This window comes from Mustelus asterias, chromosome 4, assembly GCF_964213995.1.
Source record: "Mustelus asterias chromosome 4, sMusAst1.hap1.1, whole genome shotgun sequence".
Classification (NCBI taxonomy): Eukaryota; Metazoa; Chordata; class Chondrichthyes; order Carcharhiniformes; family Triakidae; genus Mustelus; species Mustelus asterias.
The window spans coordinates 141,543,092-141,569,695 of record NC_135804.1 but is presented as its reverse complement, the minus strand read 5'-3'; the positions used below and the strand labels follow the sequence as shown (position 1 = coordinate 141,569,695).

The 26,604-nt window shown below is 44.9% G+C and overlaps 1 protein-coding gene across 1 annotated transcript in view; it reads right to left on the bottom strand.

Annotated features, from left to right (window-relative positions):
• Positions 1-16,141: 16,141 nt before the first annotated feature.
• Positions 16,142-26,604, bottom strand: part of ophn1 (oligophrenin 1) — a 198,813-nt gene continuing 188,350 nt past the window's right edge. The window contains exon 25 of the mRNA XM_078211848.1: positions 16,142-16,512. The gene's annotated coding sequence lies outside the window, so the exon portion shown is untranslated. The remainder of the gene's footprint in view (positions 16,513-26,604) is intronic.

Here is a 26,604-nt window from a genome sequence, read left to right as displayed (position 1 = left end):
ACCCCCGCCCCTCCCCCAGCCAAACCTGCCGGAAACACGAGAATCGACAAGGCCGGAGGAAGCTTAGGGCAGTTTACATCTCTATTCAGATCTTTCTCTGGGGAGTCTGATGTGTTCCTCCAGGCTTCACAATAGAACTCTGAGCCTTCCCTGCTCAGAGTTCTATTGTGAAGCCTGGGGGAACACACCAGGCACCCCCCACCCCCCCCCCCCACCCACCACCTGCCACGGAGAAGATGTATTAAAAAGGTTATCATTACTGACAGTTGGCCAGTCACCATGTCCAGATTGAATGCATCCTCGGTGGCTAAAGAAGCAATGGTAGAAATAGTAGAGGCATTGGTTGAAACCCTTTGATTTGTATCGGATTTAGTAACAGTCCTGGAGGACAGGAAGTTTTGTTAATGCTATGCCACTATTCAATATGGGGAATAAACCAGCTTAAGAACAGGTCAGTTAGCCTAACATTTGTGTTGGGAAGGTATTGGAAACTGTTGTGCATGTTGGGGGCATACCCCTTTAAGAGAACAGGTCAGGTGACCCAGGACACACGCTCCAACCTGGGTGGAGTTTACCAAGCCAGCCTTGTGCTGACTGTGCTCGAGATACGACATGTTCATAAACAGTTCCAGTTAATTTACTCCCACTTACCTCGTGGTCTTTTATTAGTCCTCACACATAATAGAAACTATTATCAGGAACAAAATGAGCTTTTGTTGATTTATCAAGGAGAACCAACATCAATTTGTTTGTTCAAAAAACAAAGAAAATTACAGCACAGGAACAGGCCCTTCGGCCCTCCAAGCCTGCACCGACCATGCTGCCCCACTGAACTAAAACCCCCTACCCTTCCGGGGACCATATCCCTCTATTCCCATCCTATTCATGTATTTGTCAAGACGCATCTTAAAAGTCACTATCGTATCCGCTTCCACTACCTCCCCCGGCAACGAGTTCCAGGCACCCACTACCCTCTGTGTAAAAGATCTGCCTCGTACATCTCCTTTAAGCCTTGCCCCTCGCACCTTAAACCTGTGCCCCCTAGAAATTGACTCTTCCACCCTGGGAAGAAGTTTCTGACTATCCACTCTGTCCATGCCTCTCATAATCTTGTAGACTTCTATCAGATCGTCTCTCAACCTCTGTCGCTCCAGTGAGAACAAACCAAGTTTCTCCAACCCCTCCTCATAGCTGATGCCCTCCATACCAGGCAACAGTAATTGATCAGATTTAAATTTAGTTAATAAGTAAATCTGGAATTCACAGAATCACTGAATCTTACAGTGCGGAAGAGACCCTTCGGCCCATCGAGTCTGCACCGACGCATGGAATGCCCTGACCTGCCCACATAACCCCACTTGCCAGCACTTGGCCCATAGCCTTGAATGTTATGGCCAAGTTCTCATCCAGGTACTTTTTAAAGGATGTGAGGCATCCTGCCTCCACCACCCTCCCAGGCAGCGCATTCCAGACCATCACCACCCTCTGAATAAAAAATGTATTTCCTCAAATCCCCCCTAAACCTCCCATCCCTCACTTATAACTTGTGTCCCCTTGTAACTGACCCTTTAACTAAAGGGAACAGCTGCTCCCTATCCACCCTGTCCATGCTAGTCTGAAAGCTAGTCTCAATAATCATGACCATAAAACCATTAACAATTGATGTAAAAGCCCATCAGGTTCACTAATGTCCTTTCTGGAAGGAAATCTGCCGTCCTTACCCAGTCTGGCCTACATGTGACTCCGGAGCCACAGCAATGTGGTTGACTCTAAACTCTCCTCTGAAATAGCCGGGTAAGCCATTCAGTTGTTTCAAACTGCTACAAAGTCGAAAAGGAGTTAAACCAGACCCATGGCACGGCATCGACCCAGGCACCCGAAATGATGGTGGCAAACCCAGCCCCGTCCTCTTTATTAACATCTGGGGGCTTGTGCCAAAGTTGGGAGAGCTGTCCCACAGACTGATCAAACAACAGCCTGACATAGTCACGCTCACCGAGTTATACCTGTTCCGAACCACAAACACTTACCTTAATTTTAATATCACCAACCATAGGTGGGGAACTCCGGTTCTCAGTGGGCCTCAGACCTTCTGTGCATGTACCAACGGGGAAATGGCCACGCATGGAGAGCTCGTGTCTTTTCATGTTCTTTAGGTTGGGAAGCATCCCCATGCGCTGCACAGAATAATAAAGTGAAACAGCAGGTCAGGTGACCTGAATAGCAGCGCCATTGTGCCAAGTGTGTCCCATGGGAAAAGAACACAGGAGGGGGACAGGGAGAAGGTCCCAAACCAGCAAGAAGTCCAGAAGAAAGTTCCAGGCGGGGACAAAGACAGGGATCCAAAATGAGTCTTGAAGAATGAGGTTGAAAGAAAGGAGTAGAGCAATAGGCTTCAAGTTAAAGAGAGAGTTTCAAAGGAGCAGACCTGAAGAGAAGCGGGTTTGAGAAAAGCCTTGAAGATCCAAGAAGGCAGCCAAAGGTTGGCCACTCCTTACTACGGGACTTTCAGAGCAGTGGTGTTCTGCTTGACATGGCCGAAGATCTGAAATTGTGCTTGGAAGGTGAAGCTCGAGTGTACTCAGAGGTTTGGGGGAAGAAATCTTAGAAGGCGAGATTAAAAACTACGACGGTGGATCCTTGTTGAAGACATCCAAGTGCGAGGAACATTTGGAGAGAATTACAAGGTCATGTCTTCAAATGTGGAGATAGGAAGCCCTCATAAAAAAAGATAATGGGGGAAATCTTACCAAAAAGATTCTAAGTGCCGAATGAGCGTTAAAAAAAAGCAGTTTCAGAGTTGTTTTTTCAGCGAGGCCACAAATGAAATCTTATGCTACTTAGTACATTTGTACTTTCTGTTTCCTGTATGTAGGGGGAGGAGGTGGGGCCTATGCTCACTGGAAAGCCGGCTGCTCACACTAGAGGGTGCAATCGCACATGCGCAGATCTCTGTTTTGTGTAACAGAACACATCTGTCAATCACCTCCCTCCCCACAAATATTGCCCACCTCCTCTCCTGCTATCACTGACCTACCCAGCCAATCAACCCCCAGTCCCCTGGATATCACTCCCCTACCTACTCCTGGCTGATCGCACACCCAGCCCCTCCACCCATCTCCCCCAGCCTGGCCAATCACATGCCCCCACCCACTCCGACCAATTGCACAGCCCCCAGCCCAGTTAATCCCCCTCTTTCCCCCCTCCCCGCGGCCTGGTTCAGTTGATTGCCACTCTGGCCAATTGCCAGTTACAAGATGCACAGCTCCCCCCTAGCCAATCCAAGCTGCAGAGTGCGCAGCTCCCCCTGCCTGCCTCCCCTTAGGCCTCACCCCTATCATGGCCCCATTCTCTCCCCTTAGGCCTTCCCCCTCAGGTGCATGGTGGACATTTCCAGGCTGTCACTGCCCCTCCTCCCCCCCACCTCCAGGGGGGCCTCAATGACCTCCAGTTCTACCGGTCAGGCCACATGAAGTCCCCTTGATGGGGACCATGTGTGATCTTCACCAGTGAGGTTGCAAAGGCAAGTGAACCCGGACAATTGCGTCCTGTGTGTGACTGATGACAGTTCACCTGTTATTTCACATGTGTGTTAGAGTACAAGATAGATATTGTAAATTGTTTTATCTTTCTGAATGCATGTGTAACTGTAAAGATATTGCTGGGGTAAAAAAGTCTGAGTTTAAATAATTTTGTGTTTTTATTGAGATCCTCAAAATTGACTCCAGACCCCCATGAAATCTCATGAGATTATATCAAAGCTAGGCAGGGATGCTTCCTGCTCATTATCTCCCTCAGACGATGAGTCAGTACTCCCCCGTGTTGAACACAATTTGAAGGAAGTATTGAAAGTGGCAAAGACGTGGAATGGGAATGTACTCTGGGTGGGGGACTTAACGTCAATCACCAGTCATAGTTCAGGACTGCCTGGATTGACAGAGTCCTGAAGACATAATTGCCTTACTGTGTGTGCAGGGGTGGCGAGGGAACGTACAAGAGGGAAAAAATCTACTAGGTCTCGTTCCCCTCCAAGCCATACAACATCCTGACTTAGAAATATATTGCTTTTCCTTCACTGTCACCATTTCCAAATCCTGGGACTCCCATTTTTATAGCACTGTGGATGTATCAATGGCAGATGGCATGTAGCTGTTCAAGAAGATGGCTCAGCACCACATTGTTGAGGTCAATTAGAGATGAGTAACAAATGCTGCCAAGCCAGTGATACTCACATTTCAATTAAAGAAAATAAAGGCAAATCATGTCTGACTAACTTGATTAAATTCCTTGGTCAGATAACAGAGAAGATTGATCAAGTTGGTGCAGTAGATGTCAGATGTCAGAGATTTAAACTCATTGATAACGGGTCTGGACAGGAGCCGAGAAGATCTTTCTCGTCTCATTTGTCAGGATCTGGCACACCCTGCTAGAAAAGGAAATGGAAGCCATTTCATGAATAAGAGGGAATAGAACAGGCATTTGAGGAAGGAGAACTTATGGATCAAACAAAGATGTGGAGATGCTAGCACTGGACTGGGGTGGGCACAGTAAGAAGTCTCACATCATCAGGTTAAAGTCCAACGGGTTTATTTGAAATCACAAGCTTTTGGAGCACTGCCCCTTCATCACCTGATGAAGGAGCAGAGGGCCGAACAAAAACAGGATGTGGGACTTAACAATGGGCCGAATGATTTCTTCACATGCTGTACCTTTCTACAGTTCCAAGTGGCAGCAAAGTACCCAAACTGTGGAGTAATCACAACAGTGTCACTCCTGGGAAAAAAGATTGTGACAAGCAAATACTTCGCCAATTCTCCGGACCGTCTAGAAACACAATCATCAGAGCAAATTCAGCAAATTCCCGAATTAAACTCTGATGCTCTTTCATAAAAAGAAAGTTTAGCACTGGGAATTATAAATACTTGCACACCAGATGTGTGCTGTTTGTTAGTTTCTCTTCCTTTCCAAGTTTCAGTGCATAAAATCCAAATTTTAATTGCTCCTCTGTTAAGAAACAGAGAATATTTACAGGGGGGGGAAGTGGTGGGAGTTAGGCGTGCAGTTTTGTGTTTGGAATGGCAGCTTTCCCTCCGATCTACCACCAGATTAACGACATCACCAGATTGCCCTTTTCTGAAATCCATCACGTGACTGCCGCCAGCCCCGTTGAGAAACTAAAAGCAAAACACTGCGGATGCTGGAATCCGAAACCAAAACAGAAAATGCTGGAAAATCTCAGCAGGTCTGACAGCATCTGTGGGGAGAGAATAGAGCCAATGTTTCAAGTCTGGACCACCCTTCGTCAGAGCCCATTGAGAGACAGCCTGATGACCAGGTGAGCAGGCCTTTGACACCAGGCAGTAGCTTGGACCCTCACCCCTCCCCAGGGCAGGGGAGCAGGAGAAGCATACCTGCCCCATGTAGCAATCTTTTCCTCCTTTTATCTGTTGGTTATCTATTCCCGCAGCCCAGGAAACCTGTCCTGTTTGTGCCGATGCCAGAAAAAAGAGACATGCAGCCTCATTAAAACATATGAGTGACCCCATCCTCCCGTGAATACCATGCACACCAACGTACACCACCAAGCCCCATTCTGTCTCCGATATTACCAGAAATAGGCAGACTCAAAATGGATTGAGTTAGCTTCGAGTTTTTATTTCTCTTCCTGTTTTGGAGGCGATGGGGGGGGTGGGAGGATTAAAATTCCCTTACTGAGTGAGATGACTGATTACTGTAAAGGGACTGTACCTGCCCCAAAATCCAATAGACTCAGATTTTCATTCTTGGGTGAGATGCACAGATGTGGAGATGCCAGCGTTGGACTGGGGTAAACACAGTAAGAAGTCTCACAACACCAGGTTAAAGTCCAACAGGTTTATTTGGTAGCACAAGCTTTCGGAGTGTCATCCTTCTTCAGGTGGAAGCCATTTCATGAATTAAAAGGGAATAGAACAGGCACTTGAGGAAGAAGAACTTATGGATCAAACAAAGATGTGGAGATGCCGGCGTTGGGCTGGGGTGGGCACAGCAAGATGTCTCACAAGATCAGGTTAAAGTCCAACAGGTTTATTTGGAATCACGAGCTTTCGAAGCGCTTCTCCTTCATCGCCTGATGAAGGAGCAGAGGACCAAACAACTCCTCACTCACCTGAAGAAGGAGTGACACTCCGAAAGCTTGTGCTACCAAATAAACTTGTTGGACTTTAACCTGGTGTTGTGAGACTTCTTACTGAGATGCACAGAGACAGGAGAACAAAAATGGCCGCCCGCAGTCATGATTGTCCATAAGAACAAGAAGAAGTATCAAGTCTGCTCCATCATTCAGTGAGATAATAATTGCTGTGATCTAATAATCCTCAACTTCACTTTCCCATCTTATCCCCATAACCCTCGATCCCCTTACCGATTAAAAATCTGTCTCAGCCTTCAACACACTTAATGACCACACCTCTACAGCCCTCTGTGGTGAAGAATTCCACTAAAATCAGACTAGTTCTTACCTGGTCTCACCTGCACACACCTGGATTAGAATATTAGGACTCGGAGCAGGAATCAGCAATTCAGCCCCATGAGTCTGTGCCGCCTCTCAATACGATCACGGATGGCTTCATCTCAGCCTCATCTCCACCTTCCTGCCCGTAACCCTTCATCCCATTAATAATTAAAAACCTATCTACTTCTTAAATTTGTTTAGTGTTAGATCTCCTCTCATTCTTCTAAACTCCAGCAAGTAGAGACCTAAACCTCTCATTGTCTCTTCATAAGATAAGTCCTTCATCCTTGGAATCAATCTGGTGAACATTCTCTGAACTACCTTTCATGCATTCACATCCTTCCTCAAGTACCTACTAGAGGATGGATGTTTAGGTAATTCCCTTAAAGTAGGGAACTTACTCCAAATGTGGTCTCACCAATGCCCTATACAATTACAATACCACTTCCCTACTTTTATATTCTATTCCATTAGCAATGAATGCCAAAATTTCATTTGCCTTCCTTATTACCTGCTGCACCTGCATACTAACTTTCTGTGATTCTTCCGCACCAAAGCATTTTGAAGTTTCTGTTCATTTAGATAATATGTTGCCTTTTTACTCTTCCAACCAAAATGGATAACCTCACACTTATCCATGTTAAATTCCATCTGCCAAATTTTGGCCCACCTATCCTATCCATAAGTAAGTTTCTTATTTCCTCATTGCAACTTGCCTTTCCACCTATTTTAGTGTCATCTGCAAGTTTGGTTGTTATACATCCTATCCCTGCATTCAAGTCATTAATATAGATTGTAAATGGTTGGGGCCCCCGAGGGCCGAACCCTGTGGCAAACCACTACTTACATCTTGCCATCCAGAAAAATACCCATTTATCCCGACTCTCTGCTTTCTGTTGCTTAGCTAATCCTCTACCAAGCTAATATGTTCCCAACCCCATGGAATCTTACCTTGTGTATTCAACTTTTGTGTGGCATCTTATCAAATGCCTTCTGGAAGTCCAGATATACTACATCTACAGGATCCCCATTATCCACCTTGCTTGTTACATCTTCGAAGAAATCCAGCAAAATAATCAAACACAATTTACCCTTCATTAAAACATGTTGACTCGGAAGGATTACATTTGAACTTTCTAAATGTCACATTACTACTTCCTTAATAATGGATTCCAACAGTTTCCCAACAACGAGGCGTTAAACTAATTGGTCTATAGTTTCCCAATTTCTGTCTTTCTCCATTTTTGAACAGGGGCGTTACATTAGCCTTTTTCTAATCCAGGGAATTTGGGAATATTATATCCAATGAATTCCGGGCTACCAAAATCCCCATTCACTGGAAGCAGTTAACGGTTTGAACGACCAACTGGTTCTGTGTAACGTGTATGCACGACCCGCAGCCCACCTCCAGTCCCACCCCTGTGAAAATAAGGAATGCCATGTTTGGAGCAGTGGGATTTAGGATTTCCAGCCATTTCTGTTATTTTCACCATGACAGAGGCTGGGATTTTCCAACCTCGATCATGACTGGGATTCTCCGGTCGTGTTGCTGTGAATAAAGATTTGGCTGAGCGCCAAATTCTCCGTTCTCGCTGGCAGCGGTGGCAGGGGACAGGAGTGGTTTACAACATTGGAGAATTTAAGAGTTTCTCTATTGTGGTCAAAATCTAGGCTTTCGGCTCCCATGAGCACAGGGGATTGTGACATCCTGATGAAGGATTTTACCTGAAATCTGACCTTAATCGAGATAGCGACTCTGATGCTTCAGTTTCAGATTCCAGCATTTTTGGAATCCTACTCATGCCGTAGATCAACACATCCAATTTTTACAGCCGTAATTTTTGAAAATTTGTTAGAACTAAAAAGAAATCCTCCCTTTTAACTTTTGTCCAGGTCTTTTTTAATGAAAGGTCACATTGATCGGACCAAATTGCAAGGGTTTTACATTCAGTTTCCTTCCCAGACTAATTGCCCGAGTGTTTTTATTAACAGTCCTGATTTTGTTGTTGGCAGGGAAGAGAAAAATGTTTCTGGTTACCTTAGAAATTCACAGAAAATCCATAAAAGTTTTTGCCAAATCTTAAATTAAGTTCATTTACAATTATGAAAGGGCAATTGGAGCAGAAAGAATGTTAGCAGCTCGCTTGAACAAGTTTGACTGTTCACTTTCCCATTGTATACGTGTCTCTGCATTCTGGAGCTAGCTTGGTAGAGTGACTGTATTAAAAAAAAGTTTTGACTTTGGGTTCTACTTTACCAATGTAAACAAGCCCCTTTTCTGGAGGAGATGGGGTGGGGGAGGGAGGGGGGGGGGTGTTGACAGGGGGAAGGCACGACAATTTTTTTTGTCTGGCATTTTTCATAAGTTGGACTGGCTGTGCAAAAGTACAAAGTCCTTTGGACCCAATTATCTGATCTGCTTTGATGGAGCTTATTCCCAAAGCTCATCAAACATTTTGTGGGGAAAAAGTGGTGCCCAACTTCCTCATGTTAATCTGGCATATCGATACCTGTGATGAAGTGAGCAATTGCCTTGAACATCATCATTTAACTCAATTTGGAGTCATTAGCCAGCTGGTCTCCATGGGTAGATCAGTGCTCAAAGCAAATTATTTGATTTCCAGTTAGCTCCAGAAAGGTAATGATGTTGTACAGATGAAAGCAATCTAAGGTGGCCTGGGAGCGAGACACAGATATGTGATCACTGTTTGAGGGACTAAGTTGCAAGCATCCACTTTATTTTCATAATAAACATGAAATAATAAACACAACGTACACTTAAATCACAAATGTACATGCATTTCAATGGCACCACCATCACAAAGACTCCGAAAGAAGTGCTAAGGAAAGGATAAAGAGTGCAGTGCACCTTAATGTCCGTGCACTCTTACCACTGCATTTAATTTACACCTTACAATCAAAATCTAAATCTCCACCATCATCATGAAGATACTAAAATGGAGGCAAAACCCTTTTCCATGAAAGGAGGCAGATAAGACCTAAAAATAGACCTGTTCCCATGCTGTTTATTTAAAGATCTGGAGAAGTGGGGGTCATTTTAGTGTTTGGTAAAGAAATAGCACAGGGGCTGGGAAAGTGAACTAAAGTTTGCATGTTGCTTTCTATTTGTTATTCAATTAGCCCGAGCACATCAAGGAAACGTGATACTTCAGGCTGTTAAGATGGTAGTTAGTTAGTTGGTAGGTGGGAGGGTACAATATCTTCATCAACACTTTCTCCAAGGCCCCAAACAAAATGATTGAATTGGCGTTCGAGTGTTTACCTCTACCTAAACTCTGTGCAGAATGTTGACTTGCCCCAGGATGTATTTAATTGAAGGAATAATCCTGCAGAAAACTGGAATTAAACATCACCAGCAAGGAGGAATACCAACCCACCGTTGAATTTTTATACTGCTTAAAAAGGGGGACCAAAGCAGAAACTCAACGAGCTAGCTAAAGGAGGAATACAATATCGAAAGAACCCATTAGGCAGCTAACTCGGATTTTTCTCTTCACTGACGCTGAGTGTTTCCAGCACTTTGTTTCAAATTAAGTTTCCAGCTTCTTCAGTACCTTGTGTTTGTTTTAACTAGAGACGCGGGATCCTCGGATAATAGACGCAATATTTAATATTGTAGTTATCATCAATAACTTAACTAAACAGCTAAGAAAATAATGCTGAACTGTTTTCTAAAATTAGTAACACACAATTCATAGAATGTGCATTCTTTGGTTCGCTAAGTATGGAATCCAGTTTTAGTCACTGACTAACAGCATTGATGTTCAAATCTTGAACCACAGAGGAACCAAGAGTCTGGTCCAAGATCCAAGGTGTCAAATGAGCTACGGGTGAAAATTGGAGCCTCTTATTCTTAAACAGATAACCAATTATCTTAAATACTTCCATAAAGTTTCCTCTCAATGGCATTAAGTGGGTAAATCCGGAGGACTCCTACAAAGTGATCATCATCAAAGTGGATCATCGATTCAAACTGGGTACAGGCACATCTAGAACTGCTACCAGGATGAGGAATCAACACATTGAGTAAACCTCTGGTAAATAGAAATCATAGCCATTTAATGACCTGGATTCTGTACTCAAAAGATGATGATAGATAAGCAAAATACTGCAGATGCTGGAATCTGAAACAGGAACCGAGAACACTGGAAAAGCTCAGCATCTTTAGGGAAGGAGACCAGAGTCAACATTGGGCCCATTCTCCCTACAGATGCTGCCGGACCTGCTGGGTTTTTCAGTATCCTCTGTGCTTGGTATCTCCTTTCTAAATGACTGGGTTACGAAGGGCCAAGTGTCTTTTCCCATTTGTATTTATCCTGTGAACATGTTGTCGGTTATCACTGCATTGTCCTGCCTAGAATATCACTGCCCCATTAAGCGACTTGGTCAGAGCCGGAATGAAGCACTGCTGTCATTTTCAGTGAGCCGAAAGAACCAAAGCAAACTACAAGTTAATTCATATTAGGTAAGCAATTCCCAAAAATCTTTCCCTTACTCAGAACTCGTAGCAAGATTATTTCCATGTTCCATCACTCAAATTCTTCAAAAGATCATGGAGGGAATTTTCCCGTCCCGCCCGCCACGGGAATCGTATCGGGCGAGGGGGTGGATCATGCAAAGGTCCGTTGACCTCGGGTGGGATTTTCCGGTTTTGCGACAAGTGCGGCCGGAAAATACCGTCCATTTGTCTGTACATTTTCTCGGACAATCTTGCGAGGGTCGGACATTATCCTATTGGTTTTCTGAGCTACAAAGTGAAAGGAATTCAGCCATTTTTTGAACAAGATCTTGCTGTTCCTTGATTCTATATTTTGTTTTCCAAGTTTCTACAACGTAAAGTGTGATCTTTCTGTCTGTGTCACGTCTGGTCCTACAGGATAGATTCATGAGCTAATTAAACCCTATCAGCATCCACCTTTTGTTTTGTAAACAGAGATACCTGTGCCTTTCTTTACTCTGATATTGAAAGGATGGTAACATTTCAGATACAAGTATTTTTTTGGTTTAAATCAATTTCAGGCATTTCTCCTTCCCCACAGAACCTGCTGTTCAGCAAATATGAAGAGCAGGTAGTTGGCAATTAGCCCACCTAATACAGATCGAGAGAGATGAATTTCAGCTGCAGGAGAGAGTGTGCAAAGGATTAATCTCAGTCTTTGAAAACAACAAAAGGTGGTGAGAAACAGCTTCCTGCCTGGTACAATAAATATTTCACTCTCGCACACATTTTGATGGTAGTGTAATTAGATCTGTCGGATACAAACCTTGCTTTCAAATTTTCCTTAAATGACATTGTAGTTAAGAGAATGTGATGTGTTTTTATATGGAAATTCCATGTGTTATAGTAAACCTCCGACCACTAAACTTATAGTACACAGAAGGCCACAGGTTGAAAAAAGCACCTAAACATCAAAAGCATAATTAGCAGAGAAATTCTGCCCAATCACTCCAGACACAAAGAACAAGACACCAGCCCAGCAGTTTAAAACAGTGGAGGAAGCTGCCATATAGAACACGCAAGTGCACATACCGATACTCATTTTACTGTGCCAGGGCAGACATGTACAGTAACAAGATGGGAATAGGCATCAGATGCTGGACACGGATAGCTTGGCACCCTCTTTATCAGGAATTGTATTCAAGCCACTCTGTTCATGTAGATCAACATTTGCCCAGATCTTCTCCTCTACCAACAATCCACCCCATCAAACTTGTGCTCAGCTTTAATGAATCATTTTCCAAGTTGGAATTCCCATGCCTTTCATTTGCTCCAGTTCTTCCTGGCACGTTTGTTCTGTTGGAATTGTCACGCAATGCAGGAAATTACAGAAAAAAAGCTGCCCCTTACTGTGGCTAAAATAGAGACTGGAGTGGAAATCTCATTGTGACTTCTTAAAGGCTCGATACATTGACATGCTTGGGAAATACATTTAACTTAAAATATATAATCACATTAAATTGCTCAAAGACAAGGAACAGAAAATAAAATCTGAAAATTAGATGATCCCAGGACGGGAGTTTCCTTAAAGTAAAGGCAAATTTTTTCCACTTTGGTCACTAAGGAATCTGTAGATTGTGAATATATTTCTATCAACAAATCAACAATATCTGGAAATCACCAAAATCTAATATTTATTAGTGCCTGCACATTTACTGTTCAAATTTGTTTAACCCAGTATCTCCCATTTTACCCCAAATACAGCCCCTGCTGTTGGTCTCAGTTCAGTGCCTTGCCCGAGTGGCTTTTCATTTGCGACCATAGGCAGTGAATTAGTTCAATCTGTTCTGTCACAGCTGAACCAATCCCGTCCACACCAAAACGCAGCGGTCGGGAATAGGCGCCTGGATGGATTTTTTTCCACCTCTTACATTCCGTTGGTGAAATATGGTGACCTGTTTCAGATCAGCTCATTCAACAGAGCCAGAGACTTGAACCTGGTCTCTCCCCAGTCTGTATAGTTCAGCAACACACAATGTACCAGCTCAGCCACTGAGGGAAAAGGCTGAGATTATGGATTTTCAACACCACTGAAGCTCCTACAAGGTCGACGAGAGACAGCTGAAGCAATTCAGGAATGATCACCAATATTTTTCCAACCACCTCGAAACACTGTACCACCAGCAATCACTCCACCTGGTCAGTCCATCGGCAAAATAGACAAAATGTACCCAATTGATAAAAATGCATTTGAGTCATAGCCTGCGAGTTGTTCCTCAGACAAGAGTCAAATACCCAACACTGTGTCATTGAGCCGGGCATGTTGTAACTCAAAACCTCAGGGGCAGACTCTGCCTTCTGAATGTCTGACAGTTCTGAATTCAAGGTCACAAGTGTTCGGCAGAAAGCATCTTTCTCATCTCCCTCATTGCTTAACGTTCACTCAGCGTTAAGTCAATGCTTGGCTTATAGGAAACGGAGGCCTTGTAAATTAATTAGTGAATATAAGCACGGCCTAGGTATTAGCCAGCTGAAGTGTTCATGTTAAGTGTTATCTTCACATCATTGAGAGTTTATTTTTTATTAGTGTCACAAGTAAGCTTACATTAACACTGCAATTAAGTTACTGTGAAAATCCCCTCGTCACCAGACACCAGCACCTGTTTGGGTACACTGAGGGCGAATTTAGCACGACCAATGCACCTAACCAGCATGTTTTTGTGGGAGGAAACTGGAGCACCCGAAGGAAACCCACGCAGACACAGGGAGAACATGCAGACTCTGCACAGACAGTGACCCAAGCCAGGAATCAAACCCAGGTCCCTAGCGCTGTGAGGCAGCAGTGCTAACCACTGTGCCGTGGGCCTGACAACATTGAGAGAAGGGCAAGCACTTATTCTCTTGACCAAGTGGGTGGATTTGCAGTAATGGTTTCCAAATAGTCCCATTTGAAAGTTTTCTCAGCCAAATATATCAAGGGAGGGACTAAAACTCTCACATCATCTATCATGTCCCAAACATTATTGCAACTCTTGAAAGTGCACCTCTGTAGACAAAATAATTCTGCCCAGCCAACAACAAATAATTAATTACCAAAAAAAACTATCCAATAACAAGAGTAGATATAAATATCTGGGGCAGTGACAGTCCATATCAGCAATACAGCTAGCTAGTCTGCTCATCGTACAACACGAGAATTGGGAACTTCTTCATAACTCGCATTTGTTGACTTCACTAACAATATGGAGGTTCAAAAGTAACTTCTGCAGCATTGCATTCCATGAGTGAATACAAAAACATTGAGAAATCAGCCCTGTCGCAGTACCAGTGTCTGAGCTTCACTAGGATTGTTTGAGCTTCTGAAAATATTTGGCAGGAGTTGTTAGGATTCAAGCCACACAAGTTTCACGGAATCTCAGCTTTCCAATCTGCCCAAACGCCATTGACTGTCCACCTTCCTTTGGTGGACAGTCCAGTGAAGGTTCTCACACTAATTAGGTCCCACATTCTGCATCTGCGCTACCAAAGATTTTACTCCCTTTTTTTTTTAAGCACAGCTGCTCACTCCAATTCCTTCCCTCGGTGGTTCAGTGGTTAAACAGGACGCTTGGAAACTGGAACTCAGCCTGCTGGACTTCCTTTTTCCCCAAAAATAAAATATATATTTTCAAATATGGTGAGCTAAATAAAGGAGTGATTTCATAGAATCATAGAACCCTACAGTGCAGAAAGAGGCCATTCGGCCCATCGAGTCTGCACCAACCACAATCCCACCCCGGCCCTATCCACATATCCACCCACTAACCCCTCTAACCTATGCATCCCGGGACACTAAGGGGCAATTTAGAATGGCCAATCAACCTAGCCCGCACATCTTTGGACTGTGGGAGGGAACCCACAGATAAAATGATTTATCTATGGATTTTTTTAAAAATTAAAAAGATAAAATAAAGGAAGAACGTATACACAGGATTTTACCAGAAATGTTAAGTGCCTAATAATTTAATCATAATTTACAAATGAACGTACAGACCAGTTACCCTCTGGAAATCAGTCATTTGCACTCATTCCTTTTGTTCAAATCCCACAAGTTTCAGGACACGCTGCAAATAACAGCTGTTTTAAATTACAATCCCTTTTTGGCATTTTCCTTCCTTCGCTTGTGAATGTGAACCTCAATTTTCAAAAATAAAACATCAGCCAGGGTGTGAGAAGTGGAGAATGGAACCACCTTCCCACCTCTGGCACCATTGCAGCAGCAGCACTTTCAAGTTAGACATGGTGCAGATTCTTACACCTCCCTTTGATCTGCCCCAATAACATATCTCATACTCTGACTTAGAACATGGTATTCAGCTGCATCAGTCTCAACATCTCCATTTTCAAAGCCTTCTGATTGCATTGTTAATTGGTGGCAAACGAAGGACCAATCCTCATGGACAACTGGACCGAGGCTCCCTCTGCATGGAACCCCCAGATATAGCGGCAACATAAACCACTCATTCCATCATTCGGAGGTAAGCCCAAGGCCTTAAGGAGAATGTAGTGTTTGCCCCACTGCATCACATTCTCTCAATCATCGTCTCAATTGGAATTAATTCAACATTTTTGAAATCAAGCCTTAAAGAAACAATGAGAAGTGAACGATTAGGATTTAAGAATCTTATTTTCCACCTGTGTGTGGGATTGTTGGCCCCATCCATCTACGTGCCAAGATTGTTTTGTTTTGCCAGTTTGCTGTATGTAGCTCCTCTTGACTGTGTTACGAAAGTAGTGTAAAACATTATCAATCAAAACAGGGTGGGCTGGAAAATAGTTTCCGTAAACAGGGTGCCAATGTCACAATGTCCCGATTCACATCAAAAACAACAAATTACAGTCAACATCTCCAGAGACGTATACCTTTAAAGTCAGAGTGACGATTACCGCCCCAAGCTCTCGGAACAATAGCATGGCTTCACTTCAAAAGAAGCTCTCAAACCCGCCCTGACCTCAACCAAGTATAAATTACTTTCACTGGTATGACCATCTAGAGAAGCAGTCCTCACATTTTGTATTTTATCATCACAATTTCTAAAATGTATGGACCAGCCAACTTTTCTTTTCGTTAAAGGTTTAACCTACGTGGAGTGATAGTCGAGCAAAATCTTCCGTAAGCTGGCCCCTAGTTTTTGTGGGGGTTTTTTGTTGTAAAGTACATTGCACATTTAGCAAAGTTTGTGTGGATTACCTGCAGTACTTCACAGTTTTAAAACTGTGTAGCTGCCCTCACACAAATTGAATTGCTTTTTCTCCCAAAGAAAGGTACACAATAAAACACATCGGAAAGGATTTTTTTAAAAAGCAATTCAACACTACCACTTGTAGCAGTCATTTGATACTCTGCCCCTGACGTTGTTGGGGTGGAACATTCCCTAGTTAGAATCCGTGTGGATAATCCGGAGAATCTTTGGTGTTCTCGAAGAGATCTTGATAAGTGCAAGTTAGTTCACAGAAACACTCATTCCAGTTCTGACGTAGCAACTTCCCTGAAACCAGCCAGGTTTTTCTCTCGTGAAATCTGCAAAATAGAAATGACATGTAGAAGCCATTGCCCAACACGGACCACAAAATGGAATAACATATGTTAGAGATTGAAATCTTGTTGCAAGCACCCCGTAGCTGACAATCACACACCTTGCTGCCTCCATGTGGGTAACTGCGCTGTTTCCTGAAGAATGAAATTACTGAGACAGTCCCAAAGATTGGTCTGCATTAGTATGCAGATCACAACTGGAAGGGATGTTGTAACAGTCAAGACTATCTCGTATCTTGGGTTTAATAGGGCGGGGGTGAGGGGTGTAGCAAGATGTCTGTGGCCCAGTCCTTCGTCATTATCCAATGAGTTCACACTCCCACCATCCCCCCAACCTGTGTGTCCGGTTGAACACCAATGAAACAATCTACTAGATACACAGCCTACAGACACCCTTGCAGCACACACAGTGGTTAGTGCTGCTGCCTCACAGCCCCAGGGACCCGGGTTCAATTCCGGCCTCGGGTCACTGTCTGTGTGGAGTTTGCACGTACTCCCCGTGTTTGCGTGGGTTTCCTCCGAGTGCTCTGGTTTCCACCCACAGTCCAAAGATGTGTGGGTTAGGTTGATTGGCCATGCTAAAATTGCCCCTTAGGGTCAGGGGGACTATCAGGGTAAATACATGGGGTTACGGCCTGAGTGGGATTGTTGTTGGTGCAGGCTCGATGGGCCGAATGGCCTCCTTCTGTGCTGTAGGAATTCTGTGATTCTATGTTAAGAATGGCCACCTGGATGAAACACAAGGAGCAGTTGCTGAATTGTACCCCAGTGAGCATTTTCAGGAACGGACAGAAGAGGAGGAGGAAGATGGGGAGGGAAGGTGGAAAGAAACTTGAAACACTCTGAACTGTTGCTGTAAATTGCATGGCAATGCACCAGAATGAAGAAATTTGATCTGATATTTGCCGTGGTTCTAATTGACACCAGCGTATTTTACAGTTTGCAGCAAGTGGATAACCAAACTCGGATGTAATCCTGGAATTCTGATAATTACATAAAGAGCTCAACATTCACCTGGAGTTTCTGATGTCAAATCCTTTCAATAAATCAGCTTTGCTGCTCATTCCAAACAATTCAGAGTTTGATGCCCTTCACTCCCACCTAACAGTATATCATTCTGACAGTTTGTAACCTTGTCCAACATGCGGGAAACACAGTAAGAAGTTTAACAACACCAGGTTAAAGTCCAACAGGTTTATTTGGTAGCAAAAGCCACACAAGCTTTCGAGGCTCTGAGCCCCTTCTTCAGGTGAGTGGGAATTCTGTTCACAAACAGAACTTATAAGACACAGACTCAATTTACATGAATAATGGTTGGAATGCGAATACTTACAACTAATCCAGTCTTTAAGAAACAAAACAATGGGAGTGGAGAGAGCATCAAGACAGGCTAAAAAGATGTGTATTGTCTCCAGACAAGACAGCCAGTGAAACTCTGCAGGTCCACGCAACTGTGGGAGTTACAAATAGTGTGACATAAATTCTGATTCTAGGATCGCATGATAAAGACTCAGGAGGAAAAAAGCAGAAATATTTATGTGAAATAGTGTGACATAAACCCAATATCCCGGTTGAGGCCGTCCTTGTGTGTGCGGAACCTGGCTATCAGTTTCTGCTCCGCGACTCTGCGCTGTCGTGTGTCGCGAAGGCCGCCTTGGAGAACGCTTACCCGAATATCAGAGGCCGAATGCCCGTGACCGCTGAAGTGCTCCCCAACAGGAAGAGAACAGTCTTGCCTGGTGATTGTCGAGCGGTGTTCATTCATCCGTTGTCGCAGCGTCTGCATAGTTTCCCCAATGTACCATGCCTCGGGACATCCTTTCTTGCAGCGTATCAGGTAGACAACGTTGGCCGAGTTGCAAGAGTATGTACCGTGTACCTGGTGGATGGTGTTCTCACGTGAGATGATGGCATCTGTGTCGATGATCCGGCACGTCTTGCAGAGGTTGCTGTGGCAGGGTTGTGTGGTGTCTTGGTCACTGTTCTCCTGAAGGCTGGGTAGTTTGCTGCGGACAATGGCCTGCCACAGCAACCTCTGCAAGACGTGCCGGATCATCGACACAGATGCCATCATCTCACGTGAGAACACCATCCACCAGGTACACGGTACATACTCTTGCAACTCGGCCAACGTTGTCTACCTGATACGCTGCAAGAAAGGATGTCCCGAGGCATGGTACATTGGGGAAACTATGCAGACGCTGCGACAACGGATGAATGAACACCGCTCGACAATCACCAGGCAAGACTGTTCTCTTCCTGTTGGGGAGCACTTCAGCGGTCACGGGCATTCGGCCTCTGATATTCGGGTAAGCGTTCTCCAAGGCGGCCTTCGCGACACACGACAGCGCAGAGTCGCGGAGCAGAAACTGATAGCCAGGTTCCGCACACACAAGGACGGCCTCAACCGGGATATTGGGTTTATGTCACACTATTTCACATAAATATTTCTGCTTTTTTCCTCCTGAGTCTTTATCATGCGATCCTAGAATCAGAATTTATGTCACACTATTTGTAACTCCCACAGTTGCGTGGACCTGCAGAGTTTCACTGGCTGTCTTGTCTGGAGACAATACACATCTTTTTAGCCTGTCTTGATGCTCTCTCCACTCCCATTGTTTTGTTTCTTAAAGACTGGATTAGTTGTAAGTATTCGCATTCCAACCATTATTCATGTAAATTGAGTCTGTGTCTTATAAGTTCTGTTTGTGAACAGAATTCCCACTCACCTGAAGAAGGGGCTCAGAGCCTCGAAAGCTTGTGTGGCTTTTGCTACCAAATAAACCTGTTGGACTTTAACCTGGTGTTGTTAAACTTCTTACTGTGTTTACCCCAGTCCAACGCCGGCATCTCCACATCATGACTACCATAGACACCGCAAACTGCCGGCTCCAAGTGGAGAGGATCGCCAAGAAGATCGCGCATATCGACACAGACATCAAGTTTCTACAAAGATGCAAGAAAGCAGACAAGATACCGAAAGGACTACAGATCACAAACCCACTCAGGTCAACCTATAACACAGACTACGCTGAGAGACTTTGCCGTCGCACCTCTCTCACCCTCCTCAACCACCTCATACACCAACTCTACAGCAAACGCCGCAGCCTGGAAACCAAGATCGAATCCATATTCTCAACTTGCGCTCAGGACGCAGACCAGCTGCGAAAGTCTGCCAAGCAGACGAGACAAAGGAACTACACCATCTACATGCACACCAAGAACAGGAAACTTGAGAAACTCGGCATCACCACCAGCAGCAACCAAGCCTCCCCCGGTACCACAGTAGGAAACAGTCCCACTGCAGGGAAGTCCATTGTCAACTTGTCCGACTACACACTTCAACCAGATGAAATCGAAGTTCTCAGCCGAGGGCTTAATTTTTGCCCCACCACCAAAATAGACCCCATCAGTCTCGCAGCAGACACAGAGGAATTCATCAGGCGAATGAGGCTGAGGGAGTTCTTCCACAAACCCCAAGAGGCCAACAACGAACACAATGAGACAGCCAATGAACCGGAACAGCCGACAGAGAGATCCGCAGTGCATCCGAAGAGGAAAGAGTCGAATTGGACTCCTCCGGAAGGCCGCTGCCCTCGACTTGACATGTATGCCCAAGCCGTCAGGAGGTGCGTCAACACCAAATTCATCAGCCGCACTCACAAGACAGCCCCGAACATCACCCAAGCACAACGTAACGCCATCCACGCTCTCAAGACCAACCGCAACATTGTCATCAAACCAGCAGACAAAGGAGGGGCCATCGTCATACTGAACAGAACGGATTACTGCAAAGAAGTGTACCGACAACTCAACAACGAGGAACACTACAGACAGTTACCTGCAGATCCGACCAAAGAACACACCCGTCAACTCAACACTCTGATCAAGACCTTTGATCCGGACCTTCAGAACACCCTCCGTGCTCTCATCCCACGTACTCCCCGCGTTGGAGATCTCTACTGCCTCCCGAAGATACACAAGGCAAACACACCCGGCCGTCCCATCGTATCGGGCAATGGGACCCTGTGCGAGAACCTCTCCGGCTATGTCGAGGGCATCCTGAAACTCATTGTACAAAGAACCCCCAGCTTTTGTCGCGACACGACGGACTTCCTACAGAAACTCGGCACACATGGAGCAGTTGAACCAGGAGCGCTCCTCGTCACAATGGATGTCTCAGCACTCTACACCAGCATCCCCCATGACGATGGCATTGCTGCAACGGCCTCAGTGCTCAGCGCCAACAACTGCCAGTTTCCAGATGCAATTTTACATCTCATCCGCTTCATCCTGGACCACAATATCTTCACCTTCAACAACCAGTTCTTCATCCAGACACACGGAACAGCCATGGGGACCAAATTTGCACCTCAATATGCCAACATCTTCATGCACAGGTTCGAACAAGACTTCTTCACCGCACGGGACCTTCAACCGGTGCTATACACTAGATACATCGATGACATTTTCTTCCTTTGGACTCATGGTGAACAATCACTGAAACAACTCTATGATGACATCAACAAGTTCCATCCCACCATCAGGCTCACCATAGACTACTCTCCGGAATCGGTTGCATTCTTGGACACGCGCATCTCCATTAAGGACGGTCACCTCAGCACCTCACTGTACCGCAAGCCCACGGATAACCTCACGATGCTCCACTTCTCCAGCTTCCACCCGAAACACGTTAAAGAAGCCATCCCCTACGGACAAGCCCTCCGTATACACAGGATCTGCTCGGATGAGGAGGATCGCAACAGACACCTCCAGACGCTGAAAGATGCCCTCATAAGAACAGGATATGGCGCTAGACTCATTGATCAACAGTTCCAACGCGCCACAGCGAAAAACCGCACCGACCTCCTCAGAAGACAAACACGGGACACAGTGGACAGAGTACCCTTCGTTGTCCAGTACTTCCCCGGAGCGGAGAAGCTACGGCATCTCCTCCGGAGCCTTCAACATGTCATTGATGAAGACGAACATCTCGCCAAGGCCATCCCCACACCCCCACTTCTTGCCTTCAAACAACCGCACAACCTCAAACAGACCATTGTCCGCAGCAAACTACCCAGCCTTCAGGAGAACAGTGACCAAGACACCACACAACCCTGCCACAGCAACCTCTGCAAGACGTGCCGGATCATCGACACAGATGCCATCATCTCACGTGAGAACACCATCCACCAGGTACACGGTACATACTCTTGCAACTCGGCCAACGTTGTCTACCTGATACGCTGCAAGAAAGGATGTCCCGAGGCATGGTACATTGGGGAAACTATGCAGACGCTGCGACAACGGATGAATGAACACCGCTCGACAATCACCAGGCAAGACTGTTCTCTTCCTGTTGGGGAGCACTTCAGCGGTCACGGGCATTCGGCCTCTGATATTCGGGTAAGCGTTCTCCAAGGCGGCCTTCGCGACACACGACAGCGCAGAGTCGCGGAGCAGAAACTGATAGCCAGGTTCCGCACACACAAGGACGGCCTCAACCGGGATATTGGGTTTATGTCACACTATTTCACATAAATATTTCTGCTTTTTTCCTCCTGAGTCTTTATCATGCGATCCTAGAATCAGAATTTATGTCACACTATTTGTAACTCCCACAGTTGCGTGGACCTGCAGAGTTTCACTGGCTGTCTTGTCTGGAGACAATACACATCTTTTTAGCCTGTCTTGATGCTCTCTCCACTCCCATTGTTTTGTTTCTTAAAGACTGGATTAGTTGTAAGTATTCGCATTCCAACCATTATTCATGTAAATTGAGTCTGTGTCTTATAAGTTCTGTTTGTGGACAGAATTCCCACTCACCTGAAGAAGGGACTCAGAGCCTCGAAAGCTTGTGTGGCTTTTGCTACCAAATAAACCTGTTGGACTTTAACCTGGTGTTGTTAAACTTCTTACTGTGTTTACCCCAGTCCAACGCCGGCATCTCCACATCACAACATGCGGGAAACAGCCAGTTTGCAATGACTGGGTCTGAAGCCACCTTCTCCTCACTGCTGTCCTGCAAAACGTGTACCACACAAAGTGATGGGCTATTAGATCCTGGCCACTGAGTATTGGAAAAATTGGGTCAAACATTAACCAGCATTCAGCTTTGAACAAACCAATGTTCTAGATTGTTCTGTCATTAAAACCAGCTGCAAGTTCCAGTAGTTTCCATCCAGGTTAAATATTGACAACATTAACACTCACCTGCGTGAGAAAATTGAGCAAAGGACAACACTTGCGTACAGCGCTGAGGGAGCACTGAACTGCCGGAGGTGCTGTCTTCAACATCAAATGTAAAACCAATGTCTTCTCAAGGGAATGCAAAAGCTCACATCACTAACTGGAAGAACAGTTCTTCTGGCCAATAATTAAACCTTGACCAACATGAGAGAGAGGCCACCAGATTGTTTGTCGGTAAACCCTGATTGAGAACACATTTGCTGATGCTTTTCCTTATATTAGAACAGTGGCTACATTCCAAATGTATTCTGCTAGCTCTGAAGCACTTGTGCTGTCCTAGGGTTATGAAATGCTCAACAGGAATACAAGTTATTTTCTTCTCTCCCTAAGGGGAGACTGAAAATCTAGACCAGTGCTTTGTCTACGTGTTTGCTTTTCCAATTTCCTTTGCCTTCCACCCCCTTCCGAATATAGGTATTCATGCTGCAGGATTATTCCATAGGCCCTGGCACTAGGCCATCTAGATGGCCTAGGCCATCTAAATTGTTATTCTACACACACAGAGCACTAGACTGTTCATCAGTTGTGGTTTATGATGGTCACATGCTTTCACAAGTTAGTTCTGTGGTAGCATGGCCTCTGAGGGGCAATCCTTCGCAGGCCACCTGACTGGTATGGAGCCATGGAGTGCTAGTACATGAACCGGGGCTAATAGGGAAGGCGATGGCCTACTGCTATCATCGCTAGACTGTTAATCTAGAAACCCACCTGGGGACCCGGGTTCAAATCCCGCCACCGCAGATGGTGGAATATGCAGATTCAATTTTTAAAAATCTGGAATTAAGAATCTACTGATGACCGTGTCAGATGGCACCAGAGTTTCCAACCTGAATGTGTTCGGGAACAGTACCCCAGGTGTGGGCTCACCGATGCCATGTATAATTGAAGTATAACCCCTCTCCTTTCAGATTCACTTCTCATCACACTCAACTATAACATTCTATTAGCTTAGCAAATTATCTTTTGTACCTGCATGCTAACCTTTTGTGATTCATACGCTAAGACACCCAGATCCCTCTGCATCTCAGAGCTATGCAAGTTCCCACCATTTAGATAATCATTAGAATCTCTGCACAGCAGAAGGTGGTCATTCAGCCCATTGAGTCTGCAACAACGCTCCAACAGAGCATCTTACCCAGGCTTACCCCCTGCCCCTAACCTACACATCTTAAAATAAGGGGCAATTTACTATGGCCAATGCACCTAACCTGCACATCTTTGGATTATGGGAGGAAACTGGAGCACCCGGAGAAAACTGACATGGGGAGAACATGCAAACATCCATCCATCCACAAACAGTCACCCAAGGCCAGAATTGAACCCGGGTCCCTGGAGCTGTGAGGCAGCACTGTGTCCTGTACCACCCCATCTAATGATTGCTAATAATTATTGGTGGCCTTCATTGACATGACTTTCCCATGGCTCTCCCAGTTTAGGAACTGTCATATTTCCCAGAGCAATTGATAACTTCAACCTTTATTTATCTTTTTGTGATAATCTGAGAACTTTGTTCCATATTTCTAATAATGTCCTCACTGCACGTTTTAATTCATCTTCCCAGGACTCTGAAAGTCACTTTAAAAATTGGGCACTTCCTCCAGCTGTGGATAATATGTATTAAAGTCTGGTATGTAGGAGGCCACTTCAAAGATGTTATTTTCAAGTATTTCCTGACTGCTTTCTGCTCGGATATTGTTCTATTTGATTTTGGTCAACTTTGCCTGTTTGGACATAGTCGGATGAGCAGAAATGTCTTTGAATTTTACTGTAAGTGGCAGCTATATTTATCATAAGGAAACACTATTCTGAATCTATCCAATGCAGCTATGAAAGTTACACTTTGAAATGTCTCTCACTCTGCTGTGTCTTCAAAGACTTTTGATGAATATAATGGGGACTGATCCTTCTCCAAACTAGCAGTCACTATGAAGGTGACAGAGAAAGGACAAGGCAGACTCTGTGGTAGCAAACAGTCACAGAAAACATAGGGAACTATCAAGTGTGTGTGCCTGTGAAGCACCTTTCTTGTTTGAACTTTCAAGCAGTGTAAAGCATGTATTTATTGTCCCAAGGTGTTTCACACCACCAGCAGACAAATAGAATCCCTACCGTGCAGAAGAGGCCATTCGGTCCATCAAGTCTGCACCGACTCTCTAACAGAGTAACTTACCCAGGCTCTCACCCCTGCCATATCTCCATAACCCCACACATTTCTCATAGCTAATCCATTTAACTTGTACATCTTGAGACATTAAGGGCAATTTAGCATGGCCAATCCACCCTAACAAGCAACATCTGTGGACTGTGGGAGGAAACTGGAGCACACAGTGGAAACTCACACAGACACGGGGATAACGTGCAGACTCCACACAGAGAGCGACCTGAGGCCGGAATTGAACCCAGGTCCCTGGCGCTGTGAGGTAGCAGTGGTAATCACTGTGCCACCGTGTTGCCCAGGGGGGGAGGTACTAGGTGGAGTGATTAAAAGTGGAGTCAAGAGGTGGATTTTTAAAAAGGGTCCAAAAAGAGAAGTTTATAGGGAGTATTAGATTCTAATAGGGAGTATTAGAACTTGGAGCCTAGACAGCCAATATTATTCATTTATCATTTACGGTTTACTAACAGTTTAGTGCATTGACACTTCCACCAACAAAATCCAGGTTATACATGAGGTTGCTTTTAAAGTTTTTTTTAAAATCAGTGTTACAAGTAGGCTTACACTAAAACTGCAATGAAGTTACTGTGAAAATCCCCTAGTCACCACACTCCGGCGCCTGTTTGGGTACACTGAGGGAGAATTTAGCATGACCAATGCACCTAACCAGCACGTCTTTTGGACTGTGTAAGGAAACCAGAGCACCCGGAGGAAACCCACATAGACACAGGGAGAACATACAGACTCCGTACAAACAATGACCCAAGCCGGGAATCGAACCCGGGTCCCTGGCGCTGTGAGGCAACAGTGCTAACCACTGTACCACCTGGCACGTAAATTGGAATACAGCGAAAAAGTTCTCAAATTGATTCCAGGACATTTACCTAGATGTTGGACAATTAAAAGCTATTTCCCCATCTCTTATACCATCAGACTGCTTATCACATCATCTCCTAATCAAACACTACTTCCTCCAGTTCATAAGGACACAGTTAATCACCATTAGCTCCTGCTAAATACTCTGATCCCCTATCGCTGAGTTATTGCCCTCCTTACCCATTTGGCCGTAAACAGGCCATCGCAATCTTAGAGTCGTGTTAAACCCCAAGCTGAGTTTTCAATTTTACATCCTATACGTTACCCAAGATTTCACACTCTTTCCTCTATCCTATTGCCCAACTCCACCTCATCTTGGCTCCTCCACAGCTGATCCCCTTATTTATATATGTCACTGTCGTGTCCAGAGTCAAATATCCTAATGCTCTGCTTACCATTCTTCCATAAAGTCAAAACGTCTGTCATTCATTTCTTGCCAAAGTTCCATTTGCTTCTCTCCAATCACTAGCACTGCCTCCCCATTACAATCAATTTAAAACCATCAACCTTGTCTACAAATCCATTCATGGTCTCATAGAAACATTGAAGCTAGAAGCAGGAGTAGGCCATTCGGCTCTTCGAGCTTGTTCCATGATTATGATCATGGCAGATCACCTAATTCAGTAACCTGTTCCCACTTTCCCCCATATTCTTTGATCCTTTTTGCCCCAAGAACTATATCTAATTCCTTCTTGATGTGGAGATGCCGGCGTTGGACTGGGGTGAACACAGTAAGAAGTCTCACAACACCAGGTTAAAGTCTAACAGGTTTCACCTGATGAAGGAACAACGCTCCG